The sequence below is a fragment of the Heliconius melpomene genome, chromosome 19 (genome assembly GCF_056956725.1).
Source record: "Heliconius melpomene rosina isolate 202511_hmr_F chromosome 19, ASM5695672v1, whole genome shotgun sequence".
Taxonomy (NCBI): Eukaryota; Metazoa; Arthropoda; class Insecta; order Lepidoptera; family Nymphalidae; genus Heliconius; species Heliconius melpomene.
In genome coordinates, this window is record NC_140407.1 from 11,370,627 (window position 1) to 11,391,966 (window position 21,340).

Sequence of the window (21,340 nt, forward strand, 5' to 3'; positions counted from 1 at the left end):
TGATATATAATGAATTATAAATGTTTAAAATAGCAATTGAATTACCATATTCCACACATAAAACAAACGTTCACAGTCGTACATTTACAACAACCAATAACTATATATCACAATAAAGTAGACATAACTTAAAATTTATTCATTCATTAAAACGCCGTTTTAAAGCGCTTAATTGAAAACAGAATACGAAATGAACAATATGATATTAGCCTGGTATACAATCAACGGCGCGCGTTATTGTTAGTGTGCGTTATTAGATGGCACTTTGGCTCGTCGTGCAACGACACTATATACAAATACTGTGGAGCTGCTCGCAGTATATATGAAATATTGAAAGCATTTGTGTTTTTATATGTTTCTGTAGAGTTATGTGGAAAGTGGGGAGTGTCTTGACACTAGGTTCCCTTTGCCTACCTACTGCTGTGTTGCAGGTTACAGCGTAAATGTTATTTATTTATCATATATATTTGTACATAATTTACCTATAGAGCAATTATTGTATATTACTTCTATATATACAAGAAATGATCGAAGGGGAAAAAAGATAATAAATCTTACACAAGGCTACATTAACGACAAGTAAATAACATGTAATTGTCAAAACCATTACACACATTACCACGTAATAGATGTTCTAATTGGCCCCGGACCGCGCCCCTGTTCCTGTCACCTAGTTCCCCAAATTAATGACAAATAGCGCCCGCCCTACGTCTAAATATCAACGCGTAGTGTATTCGATGGCTAATTGACTCCAACTCTTTGTTGGCTGTGTTGAAATAAGCCAACAAACGTGATGAAACATGTCAGTGTGTTGAAGCTGCACTAATTTCAGTCTCGTTCATTTGTCACGCATGTATTCATTCCAAATGCTACGAATGGTACAAATTGAGCGTGTGAATTTTGTAAATTTTGAATATTTCACACCGATATTTGATGAGAAATTGTTATTTGTGAAGCAAATTATAAAATACTAGCGGCCCGGCCGCGGCTTCGCCTGCGCGAACTACTTTATTATTAATTTCTGTCTCCATGAGTACCTACGTTCTATAAGTAACGTCCATGCAAAATTTAAGACTCCTAGCATTTGTAGTAACGAAGTTTCATACAAACTTTCAACCCCTAAAACAACCACTTAGAATTCGAATATTGCAAATTCCGGTCTTAGCGAGCACCTACGTCCTATAAATAACTCCTAGGCAAAATTTCAGATTCCTAGCACATGTAGGTTCTAAGATTTCGTGATGAGTGAGTGACCTTTATTTGAGACGATTTTATATATATATAGATTTGTATGTATTTTTATTATGTTTAAAGTGGTATTCCACACTTCGAACAGAAACAGGCTTATTAAGAAAACGTATAAAAATTTGATAGAATTGATTTGTATGTAATTTTAAAGATTTTTATGTCGGTTAAAATAGTATTATTCGTATTTAAATTATTGATAAATATACGTTCTTCACTGAAAACGTTCAGCTGTTTAAGATTCAAATCAATTACGAATTGAAATGGAATTGAATGGCAAATAGCTTTATTTATAATTTATTGCATAGAACTACTTTTTATCCACTTGACAGCATTTAGGATTTTTTGACTTTTAAATTCAATATTTTATTTCAATTGAATGAATACTCAAAAGTTTTTGGTTTTATCCGTTTATATTCTATAAACGTAATATATAATATGTTATTATGTATACATATCACTGTTACAATAAGGTTTAATTTAATTTTTTAAAATAAGGTTTTTTGTATAAAAATGTTCACTGAAAGCCCGAGCTATTAATTAAAATCTGTCTCGTTCATTAACAAGCTCTGGAATTACTTTTCAAAGTTTCATTCTAAGTTTTAATGAAATTAATAGTGTCAGATCAATGGCGGCCATATTTTAAATACGATGTAAAATATTTTAATCTTCTATCTACATATACAAGTCATTATAAAACAGTAACAGAGGTGTGTCTGTATATTCAATATTTTTACGAATAATTTAATAACATGAATCTAGTTTTTTTTTAATATTTGTATATCTGTTTATACAAACACATCTTCTGAAACTTCAAACTCGTGGAAAACGGAAAACAGAAAGCGTCTTGAAAGGCCACTTGCTGCAAGTGTCATTCACAACGGGTGGTATGGCAAGTAGCATGGCAAGGGTGATAAAGTCCACGCAAACGAAGTTGCAGCAACTACTAGTAATTAATAAAAGAAAAACCAATAGTATTTATCTTATGTGTTAAAATTACTAAAATATGTATATTTAGATTTATAAAGTTTGACTTACTTTTTTTACATATTTTATTGATTTTGTTTCATATCATAAAACTTGATAGCACACTCATAACCTATTTCATTATATAAATTAAAGCTGATCCTCTTACATGAAAAACAGAGAAATGCCAGAAATTTCATTCTGTAACAGTTATCCCAAAGTTACCACATTTCTAATGTCACAAAGTTACAATACATTGCACAGAGAAAAAATATTCTGTAAAATATAAATATAGCATACTGTCACCACCTTTTTACAGTAATATTTAAATTGAAATTTTAATATGGTGAAAGCTATAATTAATGAGGGAAGCGAAACGACAGACACATTACAAACATTATAAACATTATTTTCATGACGAAATTAAAAACGAGCTCTCATTCCTATTTCCATTTGCCTAATGGACTTACATGTCTCATGGGAGTCCCCGCACCAACTTTCATCATACTGAAAGCAACTAAAAATGACCTTAGTGTATAATATATATTGTAGTACGAGATATTTTCATATTAACAACATTTTACATGAGTTTAATTATCTGTATAAGATATTTTATTTTATTTTAATATCAAAAAGAATTTAAAAATATACCTATACCATACAAAAAATATTAAGCACTTTCACAATATTTTGGCATATAAAACAAATAACTTTACGAACTCGTTTAAATTTAAAAAATGTGGCAATTTTAGCGAGCTATATGCAAAATATTAAAATAATTAATGACCTATTTGGCTCAGTCGCATCGGTGTTTGCCTGCCAAGCCATGTAGTGGATAGCCTCGCGGTAAATGGCATCATTTGAACTGATTTTTTATATGTATTAAGCTATCAAGTGCAATAACTAGTGGAATGCTATGTTCTCTATAATTCTTTTACTATAGAAACTGTAATTACTAGCAGTTTTGACACTTTTTGTTTGAATTATATCGAACCTTCAACCAGTCGTGTTTACGGTACACTTCATACTTGTGCCTCTACGCCACGACTGGCCTCAAATATATATTATAGAAAACAATAAGTAAATACATCAAATGTATGGTGTATGTATATATGGTGCTTAGAGCCACCTAAGCGGCTGAGATGAAAACCACAAGTTGCTGGCTCAGGGCGTAATACAACTTGAAGCAATGGCGTCACAGATTGTTACACTCGAGTAATAACAATAGACATAGTTGACAATACATTTATGCAGTAACCTTATTCAAGAAAACATTTAATTGAATTGATGAGGATTTATATTCGAGCATCGATCAACCAAGAAGGTCGAACAACGGACAACCGAAAACCGAAAAACGTTTTTTTTTTTTTATTTAAGTCATAGATAATCCAGTGTTAAGACACTCGGTTTTCTATTTTCCGCTGAATTCTGGAAACCATGCTTTGCCATCTTTAATTCTTTAATATTTTCAGTTCTCTGTTAAATGAAAATATTTAATATTTCATTTCCTCGAGTGGGAATCGAACTCACAACCTTGTTCACGCTTGTTCTCGCGCCGCGACTGGCCTCTATCAAGTTATCCGTTTCAAAGTAACCCAATGTACCCGCGATCAGAGTTATTTCAGACACAAAATCTTTCATATACATACAACTCTTGATTTCATTTGACCAGGGACAAAGCCGCAGGTAAAACTTAGTATTTACATATAAAAATCCCACACAATACTCTCTACATAACTGCTATTAGTTACTGGACTCCAACCACAGGAACATATATATCCTGCAGTATAGAAGAGTAAAGTCCTTTGAATGGGCTTGCATACAGTGCTCCTCGTGAGGTGAACAATGATTAAAACGATCCAGTTGGAACTATTGTAGAGTTGATTAAAACCGCGCGGCTATTGTATTATACTTTGTTCTTTAAATATAAAATAATTTTTCAGATATTTTCAATATACCGTTATAGTTTCAAAATGAATTGTTTTACGTTTCAATTTTCTGTTTTTTTAATATTAATTAATTCTAAAATAAACGTTTACATTGTATAAATTATGTATTATATATTGTACTAGCGGCCCGCTCGCGGTTTCATCCGCGTGAACTATGTTATTATTAATTTCTGTATCCATGACTACGTCCTAGTGACGTCTATGCAAAATTTGTGACTCCTAGCATTTGTAGTAACGAAGTTTCATACAAACTTTCGACCCCAAAAACAACCCCTTAGAAGTCGAATATTGCAAATTCCCGTCTTAGCGAGCACCTACGTCCTATAAGTGACTCCTATGCAAAATTTGAGATTCCTAGCACATGTAGTTCTGAGATTTCGTGATGAGTGAGTGACCTTTCGATTTTATATATAGATGATGTATATACAATAAATAGAATATTATTTAATAAAAAAATTATAATAACTATTGCTGTAAAACTAAAGATTGATAATAATCCTGTCTGTTGATTTCGCTCATGGCAACCACCTCAATTTCAATACATTTTTGCAACTAAGAAGAATATTAACAATATAAGAACATTAATAAGAACAAACAATTTATAATAGTTTTTTTATGGAAGAGGACAAGGCAAACGAGAAAAGAAACAATTCAGTAGAAACTGGCGTAGTTTTCTGCATAAGCGGGTGACTGTATACGCGACAAGTTGTGGGTTCGATCCCACTCGAGGAAATATAATATTTAATATTTTCATTTCTTTATCTCTGGTGTCGAGGCAAAGTGCAGCGTTGAGTTCCGCGACTCAACACGCAATGCCTTCAAAATTCGGCGGACGATGGGGAGTGCAGTGTCTTACTTTGTCTTTATTAATAGTTGTATACCGACAGAACGAATAATTTTATTATTGGAATTTAGTTGGCCACTGAAAAATTTACTTTCAAAAAAATCATATTATGCTACAGAAGTAATTTAAATTTGGGCCATTTCTTGTTGTTGCCGTAACTTTTGAATCGTAAGTAATAAACGAGGTCTGCCTACTGAAACTTTCCCATCACATCCTGTTTATCGTATTTTTCATATAATAACAAGCATCGCAATAACAGATGAAATTCGCGATCGTACGCCCGTAAGAGACCAAGTGTTGCCACGAGGAAAATAGACTGTAATATATTGCAATATTAAGATTGCCTGGTTACATAACAAAAAAGATGATGATATAAAGTTACTTTTTATGTCAGTATATTATAGACAAACAGACAGACAACAGAGTGATCTTATAAGGGTTCCTCTTTTCCTTAAAAAGTACGAATTCCTAAAAAGACACAAGTATATCAAGATACCATTCTTGAGAAAGTAGTTAAGACCCTTTACAATACAAGAATGGTCCTCTCAGCAAGACTCCGGTGCCGGGTCATAAAGCCCGATACACCCAATCCCACCCGGGATAAAACGAGATGCTAAAAAAAAAAAATATTTCCACTTTTTCGCTCAGGTAGTCAAACGCGATGCTTAAATCTGACATTTAACGAAAAATATCTCGAAAATTGGGCAGAAAGTGAGGAACAGAGTGTTTTAACACTAGATATTTCTACAATTTCCTTATAAATACATCTAATCTATTACGATCTATTCTTTGGTTGTCACTGTTGATTCAAATATTCATTAAGGATAGTTTACGACTGCTGAAACAATGCGGTGAGTGAATGTTCTTGGCTAGAGCAACAATAGCAGAGCATTCCTCTAAAGGCTAAGAGGGCTTCGTCATTGTTCTCGACTGTAGCATACTCATAATATTAAAACAGAAAGTATAAATTTTCCTATATTGAAAAAAATTATAGTCTCTTTTACGTACGGAACCCTATTCCGTACCTTTTAAGAAACCGTACCGTTTAAATCACAAAAATGCGTATTTTGACACTATCAAGGGAATCAAAATTCATAGGGTACTTCCACTTGACCTAGAATTATGAAATTTGGCAGCTAGCGTCTAAAGGGGTTCCTGTTCAGGAAAAAATCAGGATTGTAGAGGACCTATAAGAGACGATTTCCCGAAATATCAAAAGCAACAGTAAAAAACTGAATTTTTAATTTTACGAAATTTTAACCATTATTGTCGCATTTATTCATATAGTTAAAAAATATATGTAACAAAGTGTAAACCACATAATTAAGTATTAATAACGAGTTCTATGCGTCGCTTGGCCTTTTTCCCCTCGCACCTTCAAAGGTCACCCGCTAAGTATTCCCAAATTGCCCTTTATCATTGGAATTGTGGCTAAAACAGTATATTAAAAAGGCAGCCTAAATAAATAAGAACAAGTGATTTTTGTTAATAAAAAGCATATCATTAAGTTAATTATTAATTAGTAATAAATAATGGCATTGAAATGTTTATAACATACAAATTACTAAATAAAAACTTTTAAATAATATATTCTTTATTGATGTTATTTAAATAAAATCAGCTTCACGCTGTATCCCGCATACAGCAAGGGAGGCAGAGGGAACCTAGTGTTAAGTTCCGGTCCCCACTAACCGCCGAATTCTGGAGGCATTTCGTGCTGAGTGGCGGAACTCAACGCCGCGCTTTACCTCGACACCAGAGTGATAATATAAATGAAAATATAAAGTTAAATAAATATTCTAGCGGGAATGTTTTAGTTGCGCAATTTAAAGCATTATTTTAAAAATGCTTCAAATAGTAAATATCAAACTTGTCTAAGTATTTCACAAATAATTATCCGTCGTCGAGCTGTAGATTTGATTTTAAAGTTTTCGTCGTTAATCCAGAACAATTTGAAATATCTATATAATGTTACATCCTTGATATAATCAAAATAAAACTTAAAGCATTACCCTAATTACAGAGCCTTTGACGATAGCCCAACCTAACCTAGCGTTTAAACTTAAAATTTTAATGAATTATGGTCGAATTTCGACCACTATACGACCACATAAATTTTATAAATCCGACTTCAAAGTACCGATTAAAAAATACATTCAATTTATATGAAAAAAAATTCAGCAATAACATATATTTTAAAAGCAGATTCGTAAATTACACTAACCTTCGCTCTCACTAGCTCAAAAACCCTCCCTAGTAAGCACACTTAATTTTTTGAAATGTCATACACGGCCACTTACAACGTCGACTAACGAAGAGTCATCAACTCCTAAAAGTTTTCATATTAATGATTTAAATTCGCAAGCAATTACGGCAAAGTGCTACGGAATAACTCATTGAGATTTGAAATATTTTTAATCAAATTATAAGTGGCACTACTGGTGTTGAGCATGTTAAGTTTAAATACATTTAAAATATTTAGATAATATTTTAAAAGGCTTTTAGTTTTACTTTATTCATATATTTAAAATTTATTACATTATTTCTCATTATGTCTCAAAATTAATAATAATATTCTTGTCTACTTGTTTTCTCAGCTTCACGTTTATGGCAGAGAAGAATATTATACGAGAACCTCTAATGGGAGAACCTATGTGGTATCAAAACACTCGTACTTAATTTTCCGCCCAAATTTGAGACGTTACCTATTGAATGGCGGAATTTAACGCCGCGCATCGTCTTGTCAGAGGAGGAAATAGAAATAATTCATTCTCCAAGCAAGAAACCATAATCATTGTGTTAACAATAATTTATCATAATTTATTGATTTACGATGCCCTTGTGTACCTCATGCATTTATTTTTTTTAATTATTTCATTAATTTGTATATAATATCTTATTATTTCATTATTGTTAAAAAGTCAGAAAAATAATACAATATAACACAAGCTTGATAGCTTTACGCTTCTTATTCCTCATTAAATATTTGAAATAGGCTTTAATTAGATAAACAGAACGTACGATCAGGTTAAATTGCGCCATTTGTAGAAGAATAGCAATCATGGACCATAGCTCACAGTTAAAAGCCAACATTAATCAGCATCTGTCGGATAAATAGTTCAACCGATGCTAATTCTGCTAATTTATTTCTTTTAAACATTATTAATTGATACGTTTTATTTCTATTGACAATGAGACAACAGTGTCTACACTAGTGTTTTTACATTTAGAACATGCATATTTAAATAGAAAAGTAGAGGCAGTTTTTAATTTATTAACAGCAAGAATATTTGTTTTTTTATTTATATTGTTTTATCAACCCGGTCAATAAAATAATAATATAAAATATGTAATAGTAGAGGTTTGGGTGGGTATAATGAAACGAGCGTCATGTGACAATTATTACATGGAAATTACTTTTGTTAGTATGTTAAATGTATACAATATATAAAATAAATGCATCACTCGTTCACAATTTACAATTTAAAGTGTAATTGATTAGGTATGTTTAATTATATTGATAATAACATAGTCTTTCAATGTATTAAAATAAAACTTTTTTCATTAGAAAATAGAACGATTCTATACAGTGTCGCTAGTGCGATGTAATAAATAACAAATAATTATATAAAAATTATTAAATAATAGTAAATATATAAAATATATCGAATTCTATTTTGTTTACTTACCTTACTAGAGATATGAGAAAAATAAAAAAAGTCTTTAAAAGCAATTGTTATTGTATAATGCATAGGTTTAGACAATTTCAGTTAAATTTTATTATTTATAGTTATTATTGCATACTTTTACTTTAAATCAATAAATATGTTATTTATTAATCTATATATTATTTAGTACTTGTAGAAAAACTTTGTATCCCTTTTTACGAAACTTATGCAGACAGAGGGTTACGAAAGTCACAGTTGTACTTTATATAGAGAACGGGTACAGAAGCTCAATATTTTTTTAAATAATACATTGAAAACATTTAAAATTAATAAAATCAATATAGCACACACTACCATTTATTTCACAATTTACATTTTTGTATAAAGTGACTCTACTATGGAAAGGGAATACGTAAGAAAATAACAGGTCCTCTAGTTTAATATCAACCAAATTTATTTATTTATTTATTTTGATAAATATTTATTACACAGATATTGATTAATGCTACTATTTGTTTATTTTGTAAATGCAAGTGCACTAACGGAAATTGCAACCATAATGTGCATCATAAATTCAAACGCGAACAACGTTCTTATTTCCATTCTGCCTACATATTATTGTAGTTTTGTTTCAGACTGTTAGTAAATATACGTATTTAGATTTAGAGATGTTTTAGAAAGACTTATAGTTACATTTGTAATGGATTTGATATTTTATTATATTTGACCTACTTCTTTAAGGTGAAGCATACTGTTTAAATCCTTATAAATTTCCACTTATATAGGAAAATTGGGCGGAAATGTAACGTAGATACTTACACAGTTTTATTTTTTTCATCTTTACACTGCAACCCGCTTATAAATCATTGTGGTTTGAGTTGGCGTAACTCTACACCGCACTTTATCTTCTTGCCAGAGCAAGCAGATTAAAATAATTTATTCTCCCTAGAGGGAATTGTACCCACAACTTTCGCGCCTATGTCGCTGCGCCAAGACGGCACGTATAATTTATTTACATTTAAAAAAGTATACCTACATTTTTTTATATAACCTGAGTTAAGGTGCACGAGTTGCAAAGAGTTGAATACAATGAAGAGTTGTTGCTTCATACTGTACCTCGAATGAATAAAATACTAAACAGAAAAATTAGATTTCACCCAAACTCTAATCTCAGCTAACCCAAGGCAATTTATTAAAACTTCTTATTTAATCTTGCAAGTTATAATTTTTGCGGAAAGTCCACGTAAACTCCAAGATAAAAGAAACAAAACAGCGGAAAGCTTTTTCAGACTGTTATCAAAGGCCATTATCTTTTGACCTGAAAAGTGGAATTATATTTTGTTTCTCCTTATAAGAAGTAAATAAGTTAGGGAAAGCGGAAACGCAATTTAAAAGTTCCCTTCGAGCGGGCTTCGTACCCAGCTCTGCTTACGAAATAACTAAACAATCACGGGAACCATATTATATTCAATTTGAACAAATATTTTTGGCTTCTACGGAGTATTTAAAGTAAACCTTAATTACTTTGTCATTTATTGTTTATTGTTAATTCTAGATAAAAAGCTCTCATTTATATATTTTTCATTATTGATAGATATTTATAGCATATTAAAGACAAATAATAAGCAATATCTTGAAGTTCTATTAATAGGTATACTCAAAATTAAATTCTAAATTACAAATGTAAATTTCGTCACTGAAGGGAGCCAAGCCAACTTTGGCTAAAGTTGTTGCTTGATTCTCTTCACCACTAAAGTGACGATTTGTCTATATAATTTTAATTATCGTGTCATATAAATGTATATTTACATAATTCTAGTATTCAATGGTCAAACTAATATTTCAGGATTTCAAATAAATTTTAGTCTTAGTAAGAAAATGTAGCTTATATCCTTTCCACTGCCTTTAGAGAGAATGTAATGATTATGTCATTAGTGTTTGATGAGAGAATCTAGCAGAAAGAGCTAACCGACAATCGTCCAGTATTGAATTACTTATACAAAGGCACAAAAATTGTGTTGTTTACAATTTAATATAATTCCCTTTATAATAAAATAAATATAACTTTCAATTATTAATAATAAATAATTTACATAGGGTATCTGAACATAGGTGTTATTTATAAAGAGTACCCACAACAAACAATGACATGTTAAATTATATTTATTTAATAACGACTTCTCGCTACTCCGGTTCACAGAAAATATCTTACGTGGAATTCCTTTGTTTCAGATTGTTTTTATTAATAACTTATTTAATACAAATTAATTAATTAATTAATACTTAATACAAATAACTTTTACCTGTAAATAAAAAAAAACTCTTTTGCTGGCTTTTCATTATTATTATAAATTGCATGGTATAATGGAAGAATCTAGGATTCATTTTCAGGAAAAATAAAGTTATATTTGTTCTTGCTAAATGCAAATTTAATGACGTTATTGTATATTTAGATTGAAAATTTTAAAAAAATCCTCGTATAGGTAAGTCTCGTTATATTTTTTTACAAGCGCTTATGTATTTACTCAATAACTTATTAATGAAATATTTTACAAACATTATTTGCATGACAAATTAAAAACGAGTTCTCATTTCTGCGTCCATTTGCGTAATGGACTTATATGGCACGAGGGACTTCGCGTACACCAACTCTCATCAGGCTAAAAGCAGCCATCGAAAAATGCCTTCAAATTAATAAATTTTACAATATATTTTCTTATTTGCTTAATAATTATCATATATTTTTATAATACGTAGTTGTCATAATTTATACAAAAATATTGAATAAACCTTATTTAAACTGTCATAAAAGGTTTGGAGGGCCATTTCTCTCTGAATACCTTGCATTGGAAACAAAATGTAAAGTCAAAAAGAAATAAAAGCTACGTAAAAAAACTTACTTGAAGAACTAAAAATAAAAAAAAAACATAATATTTATACAATACTATTATTTGTATAGCAGCGCCATCCAGAATTTGGCGGAAAATGGGAAACGGAGTATCTCAACACTAGGTTCCCTCTGCCTAACCTGCTGTGTGCGGGATACAGCCTGACGTAGATTTCTTTTTACATTTTACAAAGTAACGCAAAAGTAAAATAAAATATAGATCAATTTTAGCTTCACTATATATAACGCGTAGATTACGTGTCAATTTACTTAGTAGATTATAATTATTGCCAGACACTAATGGAAGCCGTTGGCCATTGTGGTAGTTTTAATTAAAATCACTATAGCTTTGGTGCATTGGTATCTATTATATCACGCTCACAAAGCTGATAGGATCTCAATATGGTCGAATTTATACAGTTATTGATATCTGCCTATGAAATATGTTCTATTGTACGCCATTGATATTTCATATTGTTATCGTGATCCATATAAAAGCCATTTAATCTTTGTTGTTTTATACTTTTATACTCGAACCGCATAAAAGTTAATTATTGTTGGGAAAAATATATTTTACATTCATATGAATTCTAAACGTGATTTGAGTTTTTTTAATGGGATCATAACCACAATATCATCATCATCATTTTTTCAGGCTCACAGTGTATCTTGCATACCGAAGGGTAGGTCCCTCTGGAATCTACTGTTAAGTAAACACTCTCTCACACTCTTTTTGCCGTGGTACCAGAGCGAAGAAATGAAAATATTAATAAATAATAATTTGTTCCCCCGAGTGGAAATCGAACACACAACCGTTACAGTCACACGTTTGTGTCCCTGCGCCGCGATGGCCTCAACTACTATATATAATTGATCTTCTGCATAATTTAATATTTGCTTCAATGTAATATACTCGAGAAACTATGATAACATCTAACTACTATTTTATTAATATATTTTGTTCAAATAATTTATCAAATGCCATGATAAATTATTTGAACAAAATAATAAAATAGGGAATTTTGTTCGCTCTCTGGTAAATTATTGTATTTAAATTATCAACATTTGCCCGTTCTGGTAAAATGAAGCATGGCGTTGAGGTAACGAAACGACACGATACGACAATGTCTGGAATACAAACGGTTAGTGGACACTCATTTGGAGTACGCACTCAGTATGCACTCATTTTGTATGAAATGAAGCACAAGTATAAGTTTCTAATAGTTTTTTTCATTTATATTTTTTTACATTTTTTCCTAGATTTGTACTGTAATTTCTCACTAATTGCCAAATTTTATAATTCTAGGTTCACTGGAAATATCTTATAGGCTTTGATTACGTAGACAATGTAGAACAAAATTTAAAACGTTGACTTAGACGCTTAATTTTTCTGTTCTGCAAGAAACTAAATTTAAACTTGGATGTTTAATATAAATTTCACCTTGATATCTCCACGCAATCTGGAAAAAAATGATCTTGACAGACAGACGGACCACAAAGTAATCCTTTAAGAGTTTTGTTTTATTTCCTTCGAGTTATGGAAGCCTAAAAACAATTTTTCTTGTATTTTAGGTATTATCAATTAATTAAAAATGTAATATAGATCCAAGAAGATTTTAATAATAATTTTATAAACCAGAAAATCTCGTGAAGGCCGAAAAAGAAAAACAATCTAAATATTTGGACCTAGCCCATGAGATTACCGCCATGTGGGATGTCAATGCGACTATCATTGTGCCGATAGTGGTTTCGGTTAACGGTTTAATAGCGAAAAGCCTCGACCAACACCTTAAGAGGCTATCGCTTAGCTGTTGGATCAAGAACCGGATACAGAAGGCAGTATTACTTGAGACGGCACGTATTGTGCGGAGGTTCCTCTCTCTGGAGCCCTAGCCACCGATGGCTTGGACCCTTGTCGCGCCCTCGGAAGTGTGGTTTTTTATATTTTTAAATGTATCTTTTTTATAATAATTTATATTTAAAAATGTAAAATTGATTCGCTTATTTAATAAAAGTATATTCTATTTTATAAACCAAAATAATATAAGTAATCTCATAAAATATACAATTTACGATATCACATTCCGGAGACAATATTTTGTTGGATATTTTTAATCATAAATAACAAATGTGAGAGATACCTCGACGTCAACCTGTTCATATCGACCTATTTTCCTTAGTACTTTATATGAGGGACGTAATACTCATGTAAAACACAAAATCATAATTGCGAAATTAATATAATATTTCCTAGTTTGTTTTAACAGAAAATATAATCAATCGTTGCGCGGAGTGTCTTAACACTAGGTACCCTCTGTCTAACCTGCTTTATGCGGGATACAGCGTGATTGTGATGATTCTTCAACGTTTCCAATAGCAAGCAAAATAAATAAATATCACTATTATCGGAATTACCGTCTGTTGGCTTCAAGATTTGCACACCTGAAAGCCGAGGCCAATTCACTGGAGCCTTAGAAACTCATGAATTCGCTTGCTTTGAGCAATGTATGGAAATAGCATTCCACATAATATTATGCATTATTATATGCGCGGCAACAAAAGCCTGAATAAACAAATTCTATTCTCTCTAATACTCATAATTCAACACGTATTTGGAAACATATTAATAATTATTTTTATTATATTCATTTTTCAAATATTTTATTTTACTATTCCTCAAAAATTGGCTTTGGTAGAGAAAAGAGCTTTGACAGTGGAGGCGAATCTAAATGCATATATTTGAATTTTTCTCTTATATTATTTATTTGCTTATTATACGTATACAAGAGCATCATCCGACCGGTTCTTTTATACGGCAGCGAATGTTGGCCGGCATTATCTCGGCACACTCAGGAGCTTCACGTCACGGAAATGAAGATGCTGAGGTGGATGTGCGGCGTAACGCGGTCTGACCGCATACGCAACACATTCATTCGAGGTAGTCTTGGGGTCCGTGACGTAGCGGATAAGCTCCAAGAGTGTCGTCTGACATGGTTTGGCCACGTTACGCGCCGGCCTAAGAACTATGTCGGATGCAAGTGCCTTGCTATATCAGTTCCTGGAGTGAGACCTCCTGGACGCCCAAGGAAGCGCTGGCTGATGCAGGACATGAGAGCCAAAGGTCTAACCACCGAGGACGCAAAAGACCGTGCAAAGTGGAGTTGGTTGAGTAGGTGCAGACCCTGGCAATAGCCGGGATTAATGCCAGGAGGAAGATTATTTATTTGCTTATTCCAGAGAGGATCTGAAATTAATATCATGGAGATGTTTACAAGTCTTAATATATATATATTTTTGTCAGAGTCAATAGCTCATTGTTTCTGGTCTTGTTTCTATACGATTGCTGTTCAAAGAGCAGTTTCTGCTTCAACACCCAAAACAAAAATATTTTACTACAAGAACAACATTATTTTATACACATAAAAATCTTATACATTTTTATAACCTATCTAAGAAATATAAAAATAAAGTTTTATCGTTCACTACGAGTATTTCGTATAAGGATATACCTACCTAATAATAAAACGTATTTTATTAGTAATGAATAAGGGGCAACTACATTCATTCCAGAATATCATACATAAGATAGCTACCAGCCCGCAACCGCAATTTACAATAATCCTTTGAGGTATAAAACTCCCGGTTTAATATAACTCGAACAATGCAACGACCCCTGGCTCAAATGTAACAATGGCAAAGTTTTCCTTATAATACTGGGTTTTACGTCTGTAGCTTTTCGTTCTGTTTAACTATTGTACTAAATATGACGATATAATATACTCGTATGACTCATTAACTGACAGATTAACTGACTTTTTTCCAAAAGGAGAAGGTTCTATATTCTATTTTTTTTTAATATATGCGTATATTTTTGAGTAATGCGGTGTTATTATTTTTTCCTATTTGGAAGAACACACTTTATTATTAGCCAATAGAAAAACGTATTAATTTGAACTTGTAAGTATTGATTTCATTTAAAATATATAATCTAAATGTGTTACTAAATTATATTTGAGTTTCAGCAAAAGAGAAACTAAACCCCTTAAGCTAAATTATATTACGAAATTCACAACTGGACGAACTGGTATCAGAATATGTAAATAAACTATAAATTCAAATGCAATTTGAATTGTAAACATATATATTAATATATATACAAACATACTGTCGAATGCTAAAATCTTTGAGCTTAGCAGAAATCCATTGAAACATACTCCAAGAACGCCTGCTTGCTGCATGCCGGTGATAACGTCTAGCTCGGTTCAGATTCAAATTAACTGTCGTATAACCAAGGCAACAGGTATGCATTATAAATATTTGTAGGTAGATTCAACTCACTGTAATAATATTTCTTTATAGATAAATTATTTACTGAACAGTATGAAAAAATAAATATGTTCAAATTCAAAATTCAGCTTCACGCTGTATCCCGCACACAGCAGGGTAGGCAGAGGGAACCTAGTGTTAAGACACTCCGTTCCCTACTTTCTGTCGAATTTTGGAGGCATTGCGTGTTGAGTGGTGGAACTCAACGCCGCGCTTTTACCTCGACACCAGAGCAAAGAAATAGAAATATAAACGTAAATAAATATTTCACTCCCTCGAGTGGGGATCGAACCCACAACCATCGCGTTGCACCTTGTGCCGCTGCGCCACGACGGTTTAACTGTATTCTCTATTTTCTTGTTTACAAACATACCATGTACAGGAGACTCAAAGATTTTATAAGCGTAATAGATTTAGAGAATGTCACAATGGCGTTTCAATATCCTCTTAATTTTAACGATACTATAATATACGTCGAGTAATTTCAAAGTGATGATATGATTACATTAAGTTCAAAGTTATTGCATTTCACGGATATGGTGATGCCATTTCCTAGATAGTTAAGAGTCAATTTTTTCTGTAAGCCCGACCATTGTGGATTCGAGTCCCACTCAGGGGAATGATATATGTAATGTTTTCATATTCGATCTGGTTACGAGTTTGGTCTGGTTTTGAGTTCCACCATCCAACAATGCCATGCCTATGCACTCTGCAATGCCTGGAACATTCGGCGGAGAGTGGACAACGAAAGTGTCTTAATGGGAACGGAGTGTCTTTATATACATATGTTTCCCAGGTTTCCTCTGCCTAATAAAACAGTTATGAAAACAAAAAACTACCACTGCAACTATCGCCGCGTATTAAGAGCGGAACGAAACTTAAGTATGTATATACTTATTATATATACGTATTTACTTACTTATATAAATATTTATGAAAATTTGCGTGAATAATAAGTACTTTTATTGATCGTTATATATCCTAAACTGTTACTTAAAATGAGAAAGGATCAAAGAAATCTTAACCTTTATATTTCAATATCAACGGCACCCCACTTGATGTCATTCATCAATTTTCCTTTTTTATTTTGAAAAAATGACGTCTGTTCGTCACTGTGGAGAGTTTTGACTCTAATCATGTCTTTAGTGATACTACAAACGAAAAGAAACATCAAATCCAGAAAGCCCATTTGATCTCTACAATGCTACGCGATTGACAGACATACGAGTATAACCTTTATTTATTTATTATATATTTATTTTAACACTTTATTACACCATAATTGACATTGTGTCCTTATGTGTGTGTGTTGTTAACCTTTGTGTCGCACAGACGGGTAAAAGAAAAGTCCTTGTTACTTTTTACGAGAGATGCAGTCTTGGTCTATTTAATTTTCCACATGGCGCCATAGCATATAATATAGCCAGAATTCAAAATTAATTCAACATTCCTTATCAAGTACACTTGAAGTCGACGAACTGGGAGCACATATCATGCATACATAGCAGTTTGTTATTTTTAAAGCCAATTTATCCACTCTTGTCTGTGTGGAGCAACCATTAAAAATAATAAGAGTTTTCAAGTGGGATTTTTCTGTAGTAATACTTTATTTTGTGAATGTTTACTTTTTCTTTTGATATGAAATAAAAAGAGATATTAATTAATATAAGACTCAAACAAAGTACTTTACGCTCGGTCAGGCGCCTCGAATTCTGCTTTCTCACTATATCAAAGCAGTTAAGGTAAAACGTTTATATTTTTACGAGCTAGAAATAATATCTACCCGATTATATCTAATTTCAACATTAAAGGATAAGTTATTCGCATACAACACAGGCTGGCAGGTTTATTAATAATTTTTATATTATAAAATAAAACAATTTAACCGTCCATTAATATTACATCAATCGTCCCATAATTCAAGTATTCTATACAATACCTTTGCAATGTATAGAATAACTGACTGGAGTGACCAGGCATGTATGAAGTATTACGAATATTATTATCCTTTACATACATTTTTGAATAGAATTCCTAGTGATTGTATAGAGTCACAATATATAATTATAATAATATATATGAAATTATATATAGGGTATGACAATGGTCTTACAGTTATAAAGAATGGCACAGAATTTAAAAGTTACAATGCAAGTAAAGGGGAAAATCCGAAAAATTAAATTTATAAATATTTCATTAAAAAATCTCTACAAAGTTACATTTGCAGTTCATTTCATATGAGTGTATACGTAAACTTAAGTTTGTCAATTTAGTTTGTACTTCCCGTGGACTACAATCTTGAAATTGATGCGGAACCCTCGGTGGGTGGTTCCGTCTCGCACTTGACTGGTTTTTTACAATTAATAAATGACTATCACCTGATAACGGTTAGGAAAATAATATAAGTGATAAATATTTACTTTTCCAATTCTATTTTTCTTTCATTATAAAGTCTAATTAATATGTATATAAACAACAATCGTTTGCAACGAGCTACTAAGTAATAGTAAATATTGAATACGAATGTCTATTTTAAAGAATATCGATTGCTGTTGAAGATGGGAAGTATTTTAGTATTTATTTTCACTTAACTCTAGCTTATTCCATTTGCTTCAGAAGACAAACGATCACGATACATGCAAGAATTCATGGCTCATATATTGCAACGAGTATAATGTATAAAATTATGAATTTTATTCTCATATAATCAAAAAGCAGCTTTACGCTTTTTCCCGCATAACTGATTAGGCAGAGGGAACCTAGTGTTATGACACTCCGTTCTCCACTTTCTGTGCTATTTTTGCGATATTGCTTGTTGTTTTAAAATCCGTACCCTGAGTGGAAGCGGTTGGAACCCACTACCATCGCGTTTACAGACATACGCTCACTGCGCCACAACGCCCTCAATTCCCCCTCCGCCTTCTCTTGTATAGTAATTTGAATATATTAATTAAATAAGTATTTTTAAGACACAAGTATTTAAACAAAACACTACAATATTGAACAAAAAAAATTAAAAAAAAATTATTGGCCTCGCTACGTCTTTGTAATCGTATCTACAGCCACGTTATCTTTGATAATGTTGAGAACTCTGCTATTTTAGGAGATATTTTATCTCACTTTGCGAAAGTTTCACCAGCCAACAAGATTAAATGCAAAGTTTAAATTAATTCTAGGTTACTTGCGGAGATACTGTTTCGGATAAAAGAGCATCAAGACATGACTCGGTCGTGATTAATTATAAAATATTAATACGACCCGAAATTCGTAGTTTATTTTAAATTAAATTCAAATATAATTTCCAATTTCTAGAAAGGATAAATTGAAAAAGCTTCCAGTCCTTTATCAGCGCACCGCACGCTGCTACTCGCTGCATTTTCATCAACTTACTAAACTACTGCATTATTAAACCCGATGGAAATCCCGAAATATGACAAATATTAGGGGATTATGCAAAACTTCAACTTTATTACTTCACGCAATAATATAATAATGTTATTATTAACAAATCCGTATATTTCTATCAACTTTACCTAGTATATTTAACTCAGTATAAAATATAATCCACAATCTTTTGTTAAAAGTAAACAATAACTAAAGAGCTGTTTCCTTTCGAGTTCCAGTTGCAATCAATGCAAAATAAAGCACATATTCAGAGAGCCAGCAGTACATCAGCACATTTTTATTCATTGCATATAATAAGTCGGTAATCCATATTCATGGCGGCCTCGTATATAATTATTAAGCTGCCCTAGAAACTTTTTTCATATTCCCTCTCTATAGCAAAGTCAAGTTTGAATGTAAACCTAATTATTTCATTCTTTAATATGAAAAACTGAAGAGCGTTGAAGGCCTTTTATTTCTATATTACAGCGCGGAGAGACTGTACCAACAAAGACAAAATAAAACGCCCTGAATAGTGTGTACTCGGCGCTAATTGAACACAGTAATGGTTGAATAAATTTGTTTGGACAATAAAGACGCTTAAAACTGAACTATGTCCTATTGTTGGGGTCCAAATTGCTAATTTGACCGCGGAGATTTAATTATGCATGCCACCCGGGCGAGTGGGGGGTCATAAAGGAGGGGTGTCACAGCCAGGCTTGTTTATAATGTAGCAAGTAACGCGCAATCCAACCCGTCCCTGTCTGCGCCAAGTATTAACTTTTTATTATACCGTACAAACTTTTGCTGTTTATGGCTATGTTGGGGCGGCGATGTCAAATAATTTTGGATACGCGTGCCTTGTATTTATGGTTGCCTATAAAAAAAGGTAAAACGAAACTTCAGGAATATGCTACTGGTTTTTTTTGGACTTGATTGATCTTAAACACAACTCTGTTACAGTTTTTAGACTAATATCTGATTATATAATTATTATATTTTTTTTATTTTTAGAAGAAGAAGAAGATCTGGTTATTAATAATTATATTGCTTAAAATTATATATTTAGTTTTATTATTTATATTTTCTTAGAATTAAAAGAAAACACAGAACCTTATAGGATCATTTTGTTTTCCGTTTGTCTGTAGTATCGTCTGTCAAGCCCATTTATATCAAGATCAAGTGAAGGTTAGCAAGTAGACAAGTTGAAATTAATATCAAATATCCAAGTCCTTTGGAGCACAGAAAAATTAAACTTCTAAGTCAATCCAATCAAAAGATATCAACATTTATGCTTTGTTTTTGCTGCATTTTGTATGAAATTTGCCTTTGCTTTGTGTACACACAAAGAAAATTTGACAAGAAAAAAATCTCACAATTTACAATTGAAACAAAAGAAAATTTATAAATAACGGAAATTGAAAAAATCTATAAACTAAACTTACATAAGCTGTACTTCCCGTTGACGTAAAATCCTGAAATAAAAGCATAAGGATATACACGAGAGGTGGTTCCATATAAATTTAAATAGGTTCAGCATTTTTTTTAAAAATCAATACAACCAAAAAATATATTTATGTTAACACCTTGTATTCGTTTAGACTTTTCCTCAGATAGAGATTACTTCAGTTAATAATGCTTTTTTTCTTGTCACTTTTGTAATACACAAGTATAATGTAGCACACTTACTTAAATATATACCCGCAATTTAGAATATTTTCTAAACGCTTCCTAATTAATGTTATTGAATATTATTAAATAGCATTTATATAAAACTATGAAATATTCAAATAAATGAATACAAATAAATAAATAAATGCTCTGTATTTCATTTCATTTACGGGAATAGCAAATTGTATCTCTGTGGGAGCCGTCTCCTCATTTAGTTTTCCCTGTAGGCGTCACCTGTCCAATAAAACGTTGACAATTAACGTAATTTATTGTCCGTCTGATGGACACAGACCGTAATCCCGCTGAGAAACGATAGATTTTATTTCAAACAATTACCTTATAAAACAATTTACTTGTTATATATATTTTTGTTTATTTATATACAAATCAAACAATTATT